At 42.3% G+C, this 15,155-nt stretch overlaps 1 protein-coding gene across 2 annotated transcripts in view; it reads right to left on the minus strand.

Annotated features, from left to right (window-relative positions):
* SLC45A4 (solute carrier family 45 member 4) overlaps window positions 1–15,155 on the minus strand; it is a 70,387-nt gene that overhangs the window by 51,284 nt on the left and 3,948 nt on the right. Inside the window, exon 2 of one of the 2 annotated variants that reach the window (XM_086608902.1) lies at window positions 8,967–9,098. The exons of the other annotated variant lie outside the window; for it this stretch is intronic. The gene's annotated coding sequence lies outside the window, so the exon portion shown is untranslated. The remainder of the gene's footprint in view (window positions 1–8,966; window positions 9,099–15,155) is intronic. 2 annotated transcript variants of the gene reach the window in all.

The following is a 15,155-nucleotide window of genomic DNA, read 5'->3' on the forward strand; positions in this document are numbered from 1 at the left end:
CCAGGGGCTGGAGCACCTCTGCTACAAGGACAGGTTGCGGGAGCTGGGATTGTTCAGTCTTGAAAAGAGAAGGCTTTGGGGCAACCTAATAGCTGCCTTCCAATACCTGAAGGGAACATACAGGAAGGCTGGGGAGGGACTTTTTACGAGAGTGTCCACTGATAGGACAAAGGGAAATGGGTTTAAGTTGAAGGAGAACAGATTTAGATTAGATTTTAGGAAGAAATTCTTCAGTATGAGGGTGGTAAGACTTTGGAATAAATTGCCCAGAGAAGTTGTGGATGCCCCCTCCCTGGAGGTGTTCAAGGCCAGGTTGGATAGAGTCTTGAGTAGCCTGGTCTAGTTGAGAGGCGTCCCTGCCCATGACAGGGAGGTTGGATTAGATGATCTCTGAGGTCCCTTCCAGCCTATGCCCTTCTACGATTCTATGATTCACTACAGGATGAGACTTGCAGCAGTTCTGTACCAAAGCTGAAGCATTTTTATGGTCTGCTGTCATATCAGTGCAACCACTACAGCAGTTCTTACAGCTGACAGTCACCTTCGGCAGGTGAAAATGAAAGCAATCACATCTCACAGTCTAGGATTAGACTTGTCGCATTGAGACAATTTGATCATGCTCTGTCAGTCCATCAACTTTTTCTGTATGCTTGCTGCAAAATATACAGCTGCCATCCTCCAAGGGAAATTTTACATATGACCTAAGGAATCCTTCAGGGACAAAGCTGCACTGTGAGACAGGAGCAGATTTTATCCACACAACTCTAAGCATTATCGTGTGCTCTAGAGCATGGATCTCATGCCCCTTTAAATCCCCACAGAGACATTTTCCAGGGGCAGGGTGGTTAAGAGCAATCAGCGTAATAGTTTCATCAGCTGCACTGTAACTATTTGTTACAAGACAGCCAGGGCTACCACACGCAGGCCATGCAGGCAGCAGAGATGCTAATCTACATTTAACTAGCTTGAACATTGGTTGGCCTTATGAACTATTATCCCCACCCCCAAAAACCAGCAAATGCTGTTTGAAAAGCATCTAGTGTCTCACAAGCATTTTCTGTTGGAGGTTACTATCAGATATACAGCCTTAAATTACCTAAAACACCCGCAGTGAATCAATCTTACACACACAGATCATCTTTTCTTGTACATTCATACGGAAAAATATATTGTTGCAATAGTTTCTACTGGACTAGGCAAGCTTTTTCTGGTAGGAGGAGAGTTTCTTTGCTTTAAAAGGATATTTAAAGTCAACAAATCATAGCCAACATTAAATTACTTGAAAGATTCAAAGTGACTGCACTTGAGTCATGTCCTAGATGGAAGGTTGCCGGCATAAAGAACACGGTAGTGAGAAGTTCAGCCTATATAAGCATGATTGATTGTTTAGAAAACAAAGCTAATCTAGTGGTTGTTTCTTTATGCACAGCTAATTGCATACCAGCTAGAGCACCTTTCGAGATCATTCTCAGAGGCAGAATGAATTTGTGGTCAGATAGTATCACAGGTATTTCTGTAGCTAGGTAGAACTGCTTTAATACTTGCAGGCACCGAAGGCAGCATATGAGAAGGGCAGGACAATAAGGGAAACACCACAGTTCCAGTACACAAAACAGCATGATACTGAAGTGAACAGCTGAGTTGGCAGGTTATCCTAGCAGACATCCAATATCCTCAGAAAGGCATCAGGTCCTCTACTCAGAAGTGCATTCACTAGAGTTAGAACAAGCAATTAATTCTTCCCATTCCGTTCCCCTGAATAGATCCTGAAGTCTCAAGCCAAGTTGGAAATTCAATTGGGAGATAGGGAAAGAAGTAGCAACCTGAACACCTGACAAAATAGGTTTGGTTTTGTGCCTTTATTGTTTAAAGAGATACCAAAACACAAATGCAGCTACTGTAAGTCATCTTCAGAAGAAGGAAAATAAAAGGCACTCCATAGCCTACGAGTGTACTTTCAATGTAATTAACAGGTAAAACGAATTCAGAACCCCAAAACTGGTCAAGTGGATATTGGTGGCCTTCTATGATGAGGTTACAGCATTGATGGATAGGGGAAGAGCAACTGACATCATCTACCTGGACTTATCCAAAGCATTTGATACAGTCCCACATGACATGGGGAGAGGTGCCAGAGAGGTGGTGGATGCTCCATCCCTGGAGACGTTCAAGGCCCGGTTGGATGAGGCCCTGAGCAACCTGATCTAGTTGGAGATATCCCTGTTCCTTGCAGGGGGGTTAGACTAGATGACCTTTGAAGGTCCCTTCCAGCCCTAACGATTCTATGATTCTATGACATCCTTATCTCTAAACTGGAAAGACATGGTTTTGATGGATGGACCACTCGGTGGATAAGGAATTGGCTGGATGGTCGGTCTCAAAGAGTTGTGGTCAACGGTTCAAAGTCCACGTGGAGACCAGTGACGAGTGGTGTTCCTCAGGGGTCAGTACTGGGGCCAGTGCTATTTAACATCTTTGTTGGAGACATGGACAGTGGGATTGAGTGCACCCTCAGCAAGTTTACAGATGACACCAAGTTGTGTGGTGTTGTGGCCATGCTGGAGGGAAGGGATGCCATCCAGAGGGACCTTGACAGGCTGGAGAGGTGGGCCTGTGAGAACCTCATGAAGTTCAACGAGGCCAAGTGCAAGGTCCTGCATGTGGATCGGGGCAATCCCAAGCACAAGTACAGGCTGGGCGGAGAATGGATTGAGAGCAGCCCTGAGGAGAAGGACTTGGAAGTGCTGGTGGATGAGAAGCTCAACATGAGCTGGCAATGTGCACTGGCAGCCCAGAAAGCCCACTGTGCCCTGGGCTGCATCCAAAGCAGCGTGGCCAGCAGGTCGAGGGACGGGATTCTGCCCTTCTACTCTGCTCTCGTGAGACCCCACCTGGAATACTGTGTTCAGCTCTGGAGTCTCCAACATAAGAAGGACATGGAGCTACTGGAACAAATCCAGAGAAGGCCCATGAAGATGATCTGAGGGCTGGAGCACCTCTGCTATGAAGACAGGCTGAGAGAGTTGGGGCTGTTCAGCCTGGAGAAGAGAAGGCTCCAGGGTGATCTTATAGCAGCTTTCCAGTACCTAAAGGGGGCCTACAGGAAAGCTGGAGAGGGACTTTTGACAAGGGCCTGTAGTGATAGGACAAGGGGCAATGGATTTAAACTGAAAGAGGGCAGATTTAGGTTTGATATAAGAAAGAAATTCTTTACATTGAGGGTGGTGAGGTACTGGAACAGGTTGCCCAGAGAAGTTGTGTGGCTTCCCCATCCCTGGAGGTGTTCAAGGCCAGGTTGGATGAGGCTTTGGGCAACCTGGTGTAGTGGAGGGTTTCCCTGCCCATGGCAGGGGGGTTGGAACTAGATGATCTTTGAGGTCCCTTCCAACCCAAACCATTCTATGATTCTAAGTTTGTTGAGTGTTGATCTGAAAGATAAACAGGAACAGCAATGTCTTTCTCAGAGAAGTCTTCAAGATTAGTTTAACATGCACCTAACATCAAGGGACCTCCTATCTCAGGGGTTGTATGGCTATTCACAGATCATATCAGAGGAAGAATTGACCAAATTGAGAGCTGATCAATGAATGCTGCCTTAATGTACTGAAGATACCCACTTACGCATCTCAACAGTTTGACAGGAGCCTTGTCTAAACTATTAGACCAGTCTTGAGCAATAACATATTACAATAGCATGGGCTTCATGAAGACAGTTAAATAGCTCTCCCTTCATCTTCTGTCATCTGCACACCTTTATTATGCTTCTTGAAGTTTGCAGTTGCACCACTGACTTTTCCTCATCTTGCTCCACTTACATTCTCTGCTGCTCTGCTTGTATGGTAGAAGAAATATTCATACAAAATTTTTAGCCTCTACCCTTTGCTCCGGTTTAATCTTCTTTGTGGTTCAGCAGAAACTGTTGAGAACACATATACAACAAAGCAAAGAGCTGAATGCCCTAGCTTAAGCTTTCTTTGTTTTCTGTTCTCTGATCCTAAAAGTATAATGGATGAAGAGTCTTCTCACTGCTCCTCTGGAAAGCTGAGCCTGACCATACAGTATTCTAGATCTTGAGTTCCCAGCTCTCTTACCCATCACTCCTGATCAATTCTTGGTGGCTTCTACCTGCTAAAAATCTAATTTCTCCATTTTCAAAACTGACTTGATCTTCATTGTTCAGGAGATGACAGCTGCCCACTGCAGCAACCCAAGCAAGGAGTATCACTGATCACATGCTGAGGTCAGATAAAGTATGATGTGAGCACACATCTGCTTGAAGCTGTTAGGTACTTTTGACTAGATAAATTTCAGAAAGGGATGCTTTATTTTATGTGCAGAGGAAATCACAGGCTTACATCTGTGGGGGAAAACAGGGAGACAGTCATAATTCCTACAACAAAGGGATGAGTTGAAGTTGCAAAACCAGAGCCAGGTACTTGAATGAATACTGCGTAATATTACCTAATTTCTACTTTTCTAAAGGGTTTTAAGTCTTCAGACTATTTCTTTAAAGAACTGCTCTACTTTTAACTGAATACTTTCTCTTATCAGTTTATTCTGGTACAAGATAGCAGCTTGGCTTCCAAGCCAGTTCCCATGAAGACAGTTAACACTTACAGGATTCCTTTCTCTAACACCAGCACTAGCTAAATCCATTTATCATACATGGAGTTGCTAAGGGACAGCACATTTGCCTCAATTATTTCACTGCTTTGGGCTGGTTCCCTCGCTGCTTGCAAAGTGTTTATAGGTAACAGTTTGTTGGAATTATCAGACTTGTCATTCAGGTTAAGGAACAACTTCACCATGTACTTGGTTAAGTCCTTGAAGATCAGACAAAAGGTTGTTACCTTGATATAGTAATGTATATATTAGTCCTAATCATTTGAAGTGTTACACCTGCTTAAAGTATATGGCTGTTAAGAGCAGGCAAACAAAAATATCAACTGAATGAGGCTTTGAGCAACTGGCAGTTATCCAGGTCAGACTGGATGACATGAATTTTGCCTAGAATTTTCAAAAAGCCTGTTGCAAGCACTTTGGCATATTGAATAGGCCTTCTCTGGTTTCATTTAGAGACTTTTAGAATTGATTCTAGACAACTGGAATTGACTGAATTTGGGCACTCAAAGTCTTCCAGGAAAAATCCTAGTCTGAAAGACATGAAAGTTTTAATCAATAGGCAGTTATGTAGGATTTCACAGGACTTATTAATAAGTAGTAGTAGGTGACATGCATTCCTGTATTAAGGCTGTGGCAACCTTAGACAAAACCACCACAGAAGTGGGTAGGACACTCAGATGGACAAGAGAACAACACAACAGCTTTCACAACTTTTGCTATGAGGAGTAGCTAACTCTAAAATAGTATTTCTAAGCAGGGTTTCAGGAGCTTTCTAGTGTTGGTTCAGAAGTTACCAGCTCACGCTCTGAAAGCAGGCTTGCTGACTAGAGATCTGTAAAGCCTGCTCAGAACAGTCTGAAATAAAACAAAAAAAAAAGCAAGTATTTATTCAGACATTGCTCCTGCTAGCAGGCTAACTAGAGGAGGGATTACATATTTTTCAGGAGGACCTGTGGGTTACAGCAGAGAAGCAGAACCCAGGTCAATATCCTGTTGAAAGCAGATACTCTTACTTTTGTCCTAGTGTTATAGGAGAGGTGAGGATCACCTCACATGACTAATGATTCCTCATCAAGCACAACAACATTCAACCTAAACACTTCAGTGAGCAAAGCATGCTGTACAAAACCAGACTGAGCCAACTAGAAAAAGCTGGGGGAGGAAATAATAGAAAGTACAAGAGCCAGAAGACATGACTGCAAGTCTGAAGGGCATTAAAATTATTCTACTTATTTAAACAAAGGCTTGACAGTAGGTTTGAAATGTCAAAACTGTTGAAAGGACAACATGAAGTGATCTCTCCATCACAGAAGTAATTGGTCCACATTGTAACCAGGTTTACAGCATCTTCTCTACATGCTATCAGTAACGGAAATGTTATCCATCGTGAGAAAAAAAGCAGGTCTGCACCTTCCTTGTCACTCTCATTGATAACGTTCTCATGGCTCTCCAAGCCGAGGTTGCTCCCTGCAGTTCTTGCACCTTCAGTTGCATGCACACACACACTTGCCTAGCTACCAGGTCCCACAAAGGCACAGACACTTACATGTGCTGCATGTGTAGTTGTGCACCTTCAGCGGTAACACAGGAAGCTGAGCAAGTAAACTACTTGGTTCCTGAAGCTTGTGAACAAGACAGTACATTTACTATTTGACTAACAGAGATCTTAAAGTTGATGCAAGTTACTGGACAGCACATGGAGGTATTTGACATTTTACACTTTCGTCACTTGTGGGAGCGAGGAAGCCCTTAGGGTGAAGAATTTCATGGTTGTTGAAGCTTATTTTACTGAAAAGTGTAGCTTGCCCTTCTGGGCTGTATTATATTTTGGCAGCTTTACTGAGAACGCTGTGCTTAGTCATTTTACTTTCCCAATTGCAGTACCAGCTTATGCAATAAGCTAATGTGTTCACTGTTTGAACAATCACCTGCTAGATTTTTTGGGAGCAATAAGATTTGATTAAAGCAATAAGCAGTTAAGCATAACATACTTAATTGGTTTAGGTTTTAAGAGCCTAAACAGAATTGAAATATCTTCAACTTTGCTTTGTGTAGCAGTCAAGATTTAATAGACAAAACAGGTACCACATCCCTGTTATGTCATTTAAATTAAATACATTTATTATCCTGTAAGAGCTTTAAGTCTTTGTTCTTCCAGTAGCAAAGTTCAATGCATTTCCTCTGTAAGAATATTTCTGCAAAATAAACAGGCAGACTTTTGACCCATGAACTTCTCTGGAGAAGTACAGATCACCGTATAGTAAACCAGCCATAGTTTCAAAGGCCACTTCCATTTTGTTTTAAACCTTTCTTTTTAAGCCAAAAGATACTTAAATGTCTAAGTTGCATTTCCACATTAAAACAGCTATGATGCAACACATTACTATCCTTAGCTTGCATTCTGGCTTTCAAACAAGTTGCAGTGAGTTTAATTGGGGTAGACAGTTAGGAGATAACAAATTAGTGGTTTACTAGGAAAAAATAAAACCTGCAGAGACAGAATTCATGTGGTGTCCCTAAAGTTCTTCCTACTTATACACATCGCAGTTTGCATTGACTGCTGATAACTCAAAAGTTTTGGCTAGGAAAACTTTCTCAGCTCACCTTCCTTTGATGCCCTTGCTCACCACTCATCATACATGAGTCTGGAGAAACAGGATGAATATGAAACATGCAACTATATCCTCTGTTTTCCCCAATGCAAGAATACTTGTCCTGTAAAATAAGCTTCAGCCAGACTTAAACCTTCACTGCCATAGAGTGTAAAACTCTGCAAATAGTGTTATCCTCATTCAAAACATGGAACTGAAATTAGCATAGACAAGTTCCCCAGGTTCAGTATGAAATGTTAATTCCTCCTGAAGAAAACAGTGCAATCCAAATAGACTCCAGTTTACCTTACAATGCACACGGGGTAATGTGCTCAGCCACATGGGTAGAATCTTGAGTAGCTTGATCCCAGATTTCTTTGCTGGATAGAAAAACTGAGCACATGTATGTGCCTTCTCACATGCTTTCTGTTAAACACTTCCTACCACAAGGAGATGTGACTAAGTCGATTTCAGAAGTGTTGGCAGTTATACACTAAGGCCACACTCCAAATCCCAGTAAATCACAAACAGTGACACTTGTCTGTCACTTTGGATACATCCTCCCCACTGTGCACCTAACCAATGAGAAAAGCTACCCGGACTTTCAGGCTTTCCCAGCACAACCTGCAGTTTAAGTCTGAGGAATGCAGATCTAACATACAACTCCAAGCCCAGATAAAAACAATGAGATGTACTCAGCAGTCATGTAAGCCTTCTATATTTTCATTCTTTCCTGCACAGTTGGAAGGGTGACAGCATTATTACAAGCCTAAACTTTTAGATGCAAAAAGACAGACTTGTGTAGCTTTAGACTTAGCTGCTCACAGCAAATTACAGCTACAGTTTGTCCTGCGAGGCTAACTAATGAAGGAAAGTTCTGGGCTCTTGCTTGCTTAATCAGATACAACCAAGTCGAGAAGTTTCCAGCCTTTGCTTCCTGGTTTGCTCTCAGTCTAGTCCAATATTTTAAGAATTCCTTCAGTGAAAGCCAAGAATTGGCCAGTATTCTTACTGTTATTTGAAAAGATACCACTATTACCCAGACAATTAAAAAGTTATTTAATCCCTACATCAGTGAGAAAGAAAATGAAGCATTATAATGGCACTAGGATAACCCAGGTAAGATTAGAAGGGACGCTGGACACTCATTGAAGCAAAAATAAGGAACATGTTTTTATTTAGTATTTGTCACTGGCAGGCTTCTACTTATTTTCCAAGTTGCAGGTAGATGCAATATTAATGAACTGAATGCTGCTACTGGAGATAAACAAAGCATTGCTTTCACTTGCACAGTACTTCCACCCTGACCACACTAATTTAGATGCAAGATGGACAGTATATTATATGGTGGAGATGTTACAAATACAGAGCTGAAGTATTTAAACACATTAACATTATTCTCTGCCCTTATTAGACAATAGACCCTTAGCATTAAAGCTTGGAGAACTATTACCAACACCTCTCCCAGAACACCTTTCTAGTTCAGACTATTTTCACATACAAAGCAATTTTACTGAGAATGCTTGAAGCACAGAACCACAGCAGCACCTTTCTTATCCCATTTCCTAGGGGCAAGATGAACAAATCATTTAGACTGCAGCAATTTCTGCATGCAATTCTGAAATCTTATTCCCTACTTAAAGAATTTGTCTTTTGTAAGCTATGATGTATATATTCAGTCTTAATACAGTAATTGCTATGTAGGGACTTAAAGCTTTCTCCAGCATGGATGTTTGACCATGGGCCACTTACCAGCTTGTGGCTCTGTCCGTAGAAAAGCCCCTAAAACTTGAAAGATCAGTGAAGGCTGTCAGGGACACATCAGTTACAATGACATTGGGATCCACAATCAAGGCAACTTGTCCTCAAGTTCATTGAAGGATCCTGCAAGTGAGATATTTAGAAAAACCTACACAGACTACTTACAGAGCCACTCAGACCGTGACAAAAACTTCTGAAAGAGGCTGAAGTTAAAGGAACAGTGTAGCTACTATTGTACCAATGATAAATTTAGGCATTAATTACAACCAGTTATTCAGTAACCAGCCTTAACACAGAACTGGAACTGATCTCTTGGAAAGAGTGTTAATTTAGGAGCATAGTTAATGAGGAAGAGAAAACTACTAAGCACAGCTCAGGGAAATACCAGGCAGCACTGGGCAGCTGGAATGAGCTGAAAGTTTGTAGTCTGATGAACATGTATGTTTAGTACTTTGCAGTTATTAAGCACTGTTTTTTGTGTGTAAGCATAGCTTTCCATGAAGTGACTTGTGCATAGGTAGGAAGATGCAGAGAAATCTGTTCCAGGAATACAGAGTCAAGTTTATACTGAACATCCCTGAGACAGATTAGTCTTTACGTAGACAAAGTGATATTAATCAGATCTAGCCGTGAACAGGCTAAGAATACCCTAAGACAAAGTAGGAAGGCTCTATCTTAAGTCATCACACCAAAGACTATTACTTGCCCACAAGTACATCCTACTGTTGCTAACGAGTAAAAGAATTACTAACAATTCAGTATCAAGCCCACTAGGTGAACAGGCACCTATGGAAGATGCTAGCACAAGACTCACTGGATGGGAACCCAGACCCTTTATATACAGCTTAATTGGAGACTACTACACCATTGAAAGGCCATGGTATATATACTTTAATCTAGCATTCCAGTCCAGCTCATATGTATACAAAGATGATTAGAGATCCCACTAGTACTATAGGGTCAAAAGGCTTATTTTCAAATGGCATCCTGAATTGTCATGCAAACCATCCCAGAGTGACCATCTGGAATAAAACACATGTTATCTGGTTCAATGTCATTTCTCCAGCAGACAGATCTACTACTGTGCAGCTGCATATTGAGAGCTTTGAACAGATCATACTTGGAAGATGACAAATTGGAAAGGTGATTTGAAAGCAAAGCAGCAGAAAAAGCTCCAACTCCAAGGCCAGCAATAACTGCAGAAACGTGAAGGGTACAGATAACTGAAGTCACTCCCCTTTACGTCCCACTGAAGGAGCTGACTGTTTTGACTTTTAGGCTGTGACAACCAACTGGAGCCACAGAAGTGCTATGATGTTGGAAACAATCAGGATAACTCCTGTGCTGAGAAGCATAAGCCTTTTCCCTCTCTACACCAGTTAGAAGCAGAACAAGAGCCAAGAAAAAGAACAAACCTACATCGTGAGCTGATTCCCCCAGATACATTTCAGACATGGACATGTGCACTAGATGTGTTGGTGTTAAAGTCATGCATTTGTTTTGGGTTATTTTTTGAACTCTTGGGAGTTAGCTGGCCAGCCACACTACTCTAAGGAGCAATAGTTCAGACTGTCAGATCACTCCTCTGGGAGTACCCAGAGCCAGACTACACAGGCCAGTGTACTTGCTCAGATATTCCCCTTGTAAAACAGGAGGAGCATTTTTATCCTGCATGTATGCCTTCTCCCTCCCCACAAAACCACCCCCCCCAACCTGAAGATCCTGTCACCTGGAAGCAAAGATCCAGCATCAACACTACTTTAATAGATTCCCGTTCTTTCTATTTGTACTCCCATAGGATTGGCAAGCAAATTGTAAGTTAAAGTGCTCAGATTAAGCATATTCTGGAAGGCTGCTTGCTCCATATAAGTGATGATAGGAAATAAAGTGGCATAGGAACCTGACTGTTCCATAGTCATTGCTTGTTGAGTTAAGCCACTGGTTTCTGGATGTGGTCCAGGAAGACTGATCATATATTGAAGGACAGAATAAAGATAAGCATGACATGCAGTTATGCTTTTGTAAAAGAGCACTTTGGGTTCAGCCCCCAGTTAGATCATTTATTTATCTGGCTCTGAAGGGTGATAATGGCTTGTTTTCAAGTCTCCAAAATAAATGAACTATACTGCATGCAGAAGTAGTCCAGGCCAGCCAGCAAAGGATAGAAAATATGCAGGGTCAGCATAACACTGGTTTCAATTTCAGTTACAAAAACATTAGAGCTCGTTTCAAACAAGATGAGGAAACTAGGTTCTCTCTGCTCTGCTAAGAGTGCCAGTTTTGCTCTCCCCAGAACATGGACAAAATCCACCTCAGATATAGTTTAGCAAAACAATTCAGGGGTAATGCTTTCCTGCTGCTGTTGACACACTAAGATTTTTTTAAAAGCATCTTCAGCCTATTCCTGAGGGCTGAGTTTTGTTTACCTTCTACCTTTTTATGCCTTGCTACATCAGTAGCACCTATTGACTGACAGTTTCAGTCTTGCAAGGAAAATAGGTCTCAGTCCACTCCCAAAGCACCTCAGGCCCTCAGTCAGTCTTCATATATATAACACTGCAAAAGAGACCGCTAGTCAAGCCTGAAAGCATCAAGCCAGCCAGGTGTCCTAAAGCTGAAGAGACTACTTTAATAGCCTACATACTTCACAGATGAAGTCCTGGAAAGCAAGTTTTCTCCAGCTCTAACCAAGTTTTAAGGGTTTTATTAATTGCCCACGTTGTGGAGACCAGCTTCCCACCATCTATATATTGAGATTCATTTTTGATCAGACTACATGCCAGCAAGAGCCAAACCAAGGTCAGAAGCAGCTTCTAAGCCAAACCAAATCATTACGCAACAAAAGTTTCGCATCCTGATGCTTGCCAGAGTCACTGGCCAAGAGCAAGTTTGATGAAAAAACCTGGCTGCTTCTCCCAAGTTGTTATAATGCAATATGCCAGTTGCAGTCTAAATGACTTTACAGCACTTGTTGGAAATACCAGCGCTAAGGGGCTTTAGTTAAGCTACTGCGTGCCAGTTTCCCTAAGATGGCAGTTCACAGCACACGAACCACACTGCAGTGCTTTGAATCCATTGCCGAGATGCCTGAAGTTCAGCTTTTAACTTGATGCAAATTCAGTCTCCAGCAACCCTACCAGAGGTCTAGATTTAATAGTATGAACTCAGCTCTTTCTCATGCAGCAGATCTTATTCCACTTGAAGGAATGAACTGTGATGCAGAAGCATAACAGAATAACCAGTTTATTCAGGATAGCGATAATTATTCAGTACTCGGATTCAGGAGACCCTCACAGTTCCAGCTGGAGGACATAATATCCTTTACCAGTAAAAGTTTTGGGTGGTTACTCTGAGCAGGGCTGTGACCAAAATGCAAGACATGTGGGTAACTGATAAGCTGCTGACCATAAAACAGTCACCTGACCAGCAGCAACTTACCAAAAGCATGTAAAGTCTTTAGTTCACAGCACAGAGCTCAACAGCTTAACAGGGTCTGCTTCCAGGCTTTGTTTCTGGGCTGTGCAGGATCTCCCATCTAGAAGGGGACTCTCAAACTGAAACACCAGCTGTCAGGCTGCACACACGGTGTCACTCATCCTGACAGCAGGCTTTCTGCTTCAACTTTCTGGCAACTGGATTTGCCAAATCATTTGTATTTTCTGCTTCTGTATGGCTACTCAAATCCTAGCAGAGCTGTAGAAGTTCACTGGACTCATTAAAGCAGTTACTAGGCAGGAGTAATGCTCTGCTTCAGAAAAGTACTGTTTCAAACAGTCATACCAGTTTAGCACTGGTATATTTAGCCAAGTGACAATCATTGCACTCCATATTCCCTGAGTTAACCACACTGTTGAATGGAAGCTGTTTAGTAAGGCCGACAATGTGCTGCAAGTTGAAGGACCAGGAGCTCTAACAAAACAGCTATCAAATCCGTTAAGCCTGCTCTAATGGAAACAACTGCACCCAGGGCTATGTCATTGTCAGTGCAGGCTGGATGAATTTTATGCCTCTAGCTGGAATAGGTCACAGCCTGGGATCTTGCAGGTATTACAGGTAAAGGTCATGGGAGTGACCCTCACAAAACCCAAACGCAGCACAAGCAGTTCTTCATGTTACCAGTTACTCTACAAGCTGTTAAAGTTTCCCCCTCTCTCACATGACAGCCTCATCACTTCCACAGCAGCTCTCCTGGCAGATCAACTGGAAAGCCCCAGTTCAACTCGAGCAGCCTTGCTTCTGTTCAGCATGCTTTTACACTAACCAGCACAACGAAGCCAGTCTGAAGGGCAAGCGAAGCTTGTTTTTGTCTCAAGAATGACACCACCACATCTGCACTGTTGCTCACACTGCTCTATCATTTCATGCAAGTATTTTAGGGTGGCTTCTACTCTAGGGACTGAAGCTTGAAATCATGAGGTGTTCAACTAAGAACAACAGCAGAACATCACAGGCAGTTTACTGATTGTCAGACAAGATGAAATGCTGCTGCATAAAGGAACTGTTTATTGCTTAAATCGGTGTTTGCTGAAAGTACAAAAGTATTCACAATATTCACCACTGCAGGCATCATCTAGGAGCTAGCAGGTCATTTCAGCCAGCAGCTTCTCACCTTGGCATTTATAAGATGCCTCCCTGAGCTTAAGCATCTTTCTAAGCTACTTAGTTGGCAACGCATTTTGAAAAACCTTCTTGAAGTCAAATGTTAGATACAGTTTTACTGGTGCAATACTCTGCAGGTATCATCCAATGTTAGTATTCTCACAGCTTTTAGAAATGATCCATTTAAACCAGGTTTATACAGAAATAGAGGCAGAGTCCACACATTCCAGTCTCAGCACACAAGCAGAGCAATATTAAATTACCAAGACATAACTTTCTAGCTGCCAGCGAATCCAGGACTGAAGTGAGTTTAAAGGTAATTAACCTCTAAGGTCACAGCCTTGTGAGATGGGTCCAAATTCAGCCTGCTTTCTCTAAGCTCCTCAGAGCCTGTATTTCCACATGGCAGACTAAAGGCAGTTGCTTCAGAAAGCTCTTCCAACAGGCTACATGTTTGCTTCAGTTTGAAAAATTTAGGTCACATGTACTGAGACATACAAGCACGTGTGTTGTTTCAGTCACAGTTACACCATGCTTCGTTGGAAGCCACAGATATTCCACTTGCCCCCCTGAAAAGGCACATGAACAAAGTCACACTTCATTAATTTTGTTGTAACATGACACAGAAAGAGCAGCAAATTCCTCAGCTATGTCAGACTTCCAACCACCTCACCACTCATGAAGGACACCTCCAGCAGAAGACATCCTCCCTTGTCAGCGTAAGGCAGTACAATACAAGTGTATTCAAAACAGACTGAATTGCTAAGGCATTTCCGCTTTGAGGGAGAACATCGCTTTCCATCGCATCCAAACAGGATCACGTCAGCAGATGCTGCTCATTCCTTTCTCGATGACAAACTCCCAGAGCGCAAAATTCCCACAGGAGTTAACACACATCACACAAGAGGGTTATCTATAGAACCGCACATTTTTGATTTTACCAAAGATGCCTCCGTTGTACACAACTGAGTGCAAGAACTGCTGTCATTTGCTTGCTCAGAGGGCCAACCCATGTAAACTGCCCTGATATTATAAACAGCTACCCAAAATAGAAGTTGTCCCACTGATCCCATCCATTACATCACTGATTGTTATTTTGCCATGAAAACTCCCCTTAAATACCCAATTTAATCTCATTAATACAGGCATGAAGCTCTCACTTCCAAGACAGCAGCTGCCATTACCTTTGACAGGCACAGGAACTCACATGTTTTTGGATGCCTCAGAGACTACTGCAGGCAGTTTTAGGAGCTTAAGGTTGCATCAGCTTCAGTAAAAAGTACTTCTGGGAGCATTAATAGCCAGAAAGTCCACTAAATACCTTGGTCTCTTATCTGAAGCCCATTTTCTTATTTAGGAAGGGAAAAATTAGGCCTGTTGAACATTTCATCAATCCAGTACAATTATTAAACAAGCCAAGCAAGGAAGACCTTATCTTTTGCAATACTAGTGTGGAAGAAGACATACACAAGCTATGTCAGTGCAATCACATCAGCAACCACTTCTGCCAGATACTTACAAAAAAGCCTGACTTCTACAGGGAAACAGAGCATTCACCAGCTCTTTCTTTGAGCTCAAGTG

The sequence above is a fragment of the Tauraco erythrolophus genome, chromosome 3, assembly GCF_009769465.1.
Source record: "Tauraco erythrolophus isolate bTauEry1 chromosome 3, bTauEry1.pri, whole genome shotgun sequence".
NCBI lineage: Eukaryota > Metazoa > Chordata > Aves > Musophagiformes > Musophagidae > Tauraco > Tauraco erythrolophus.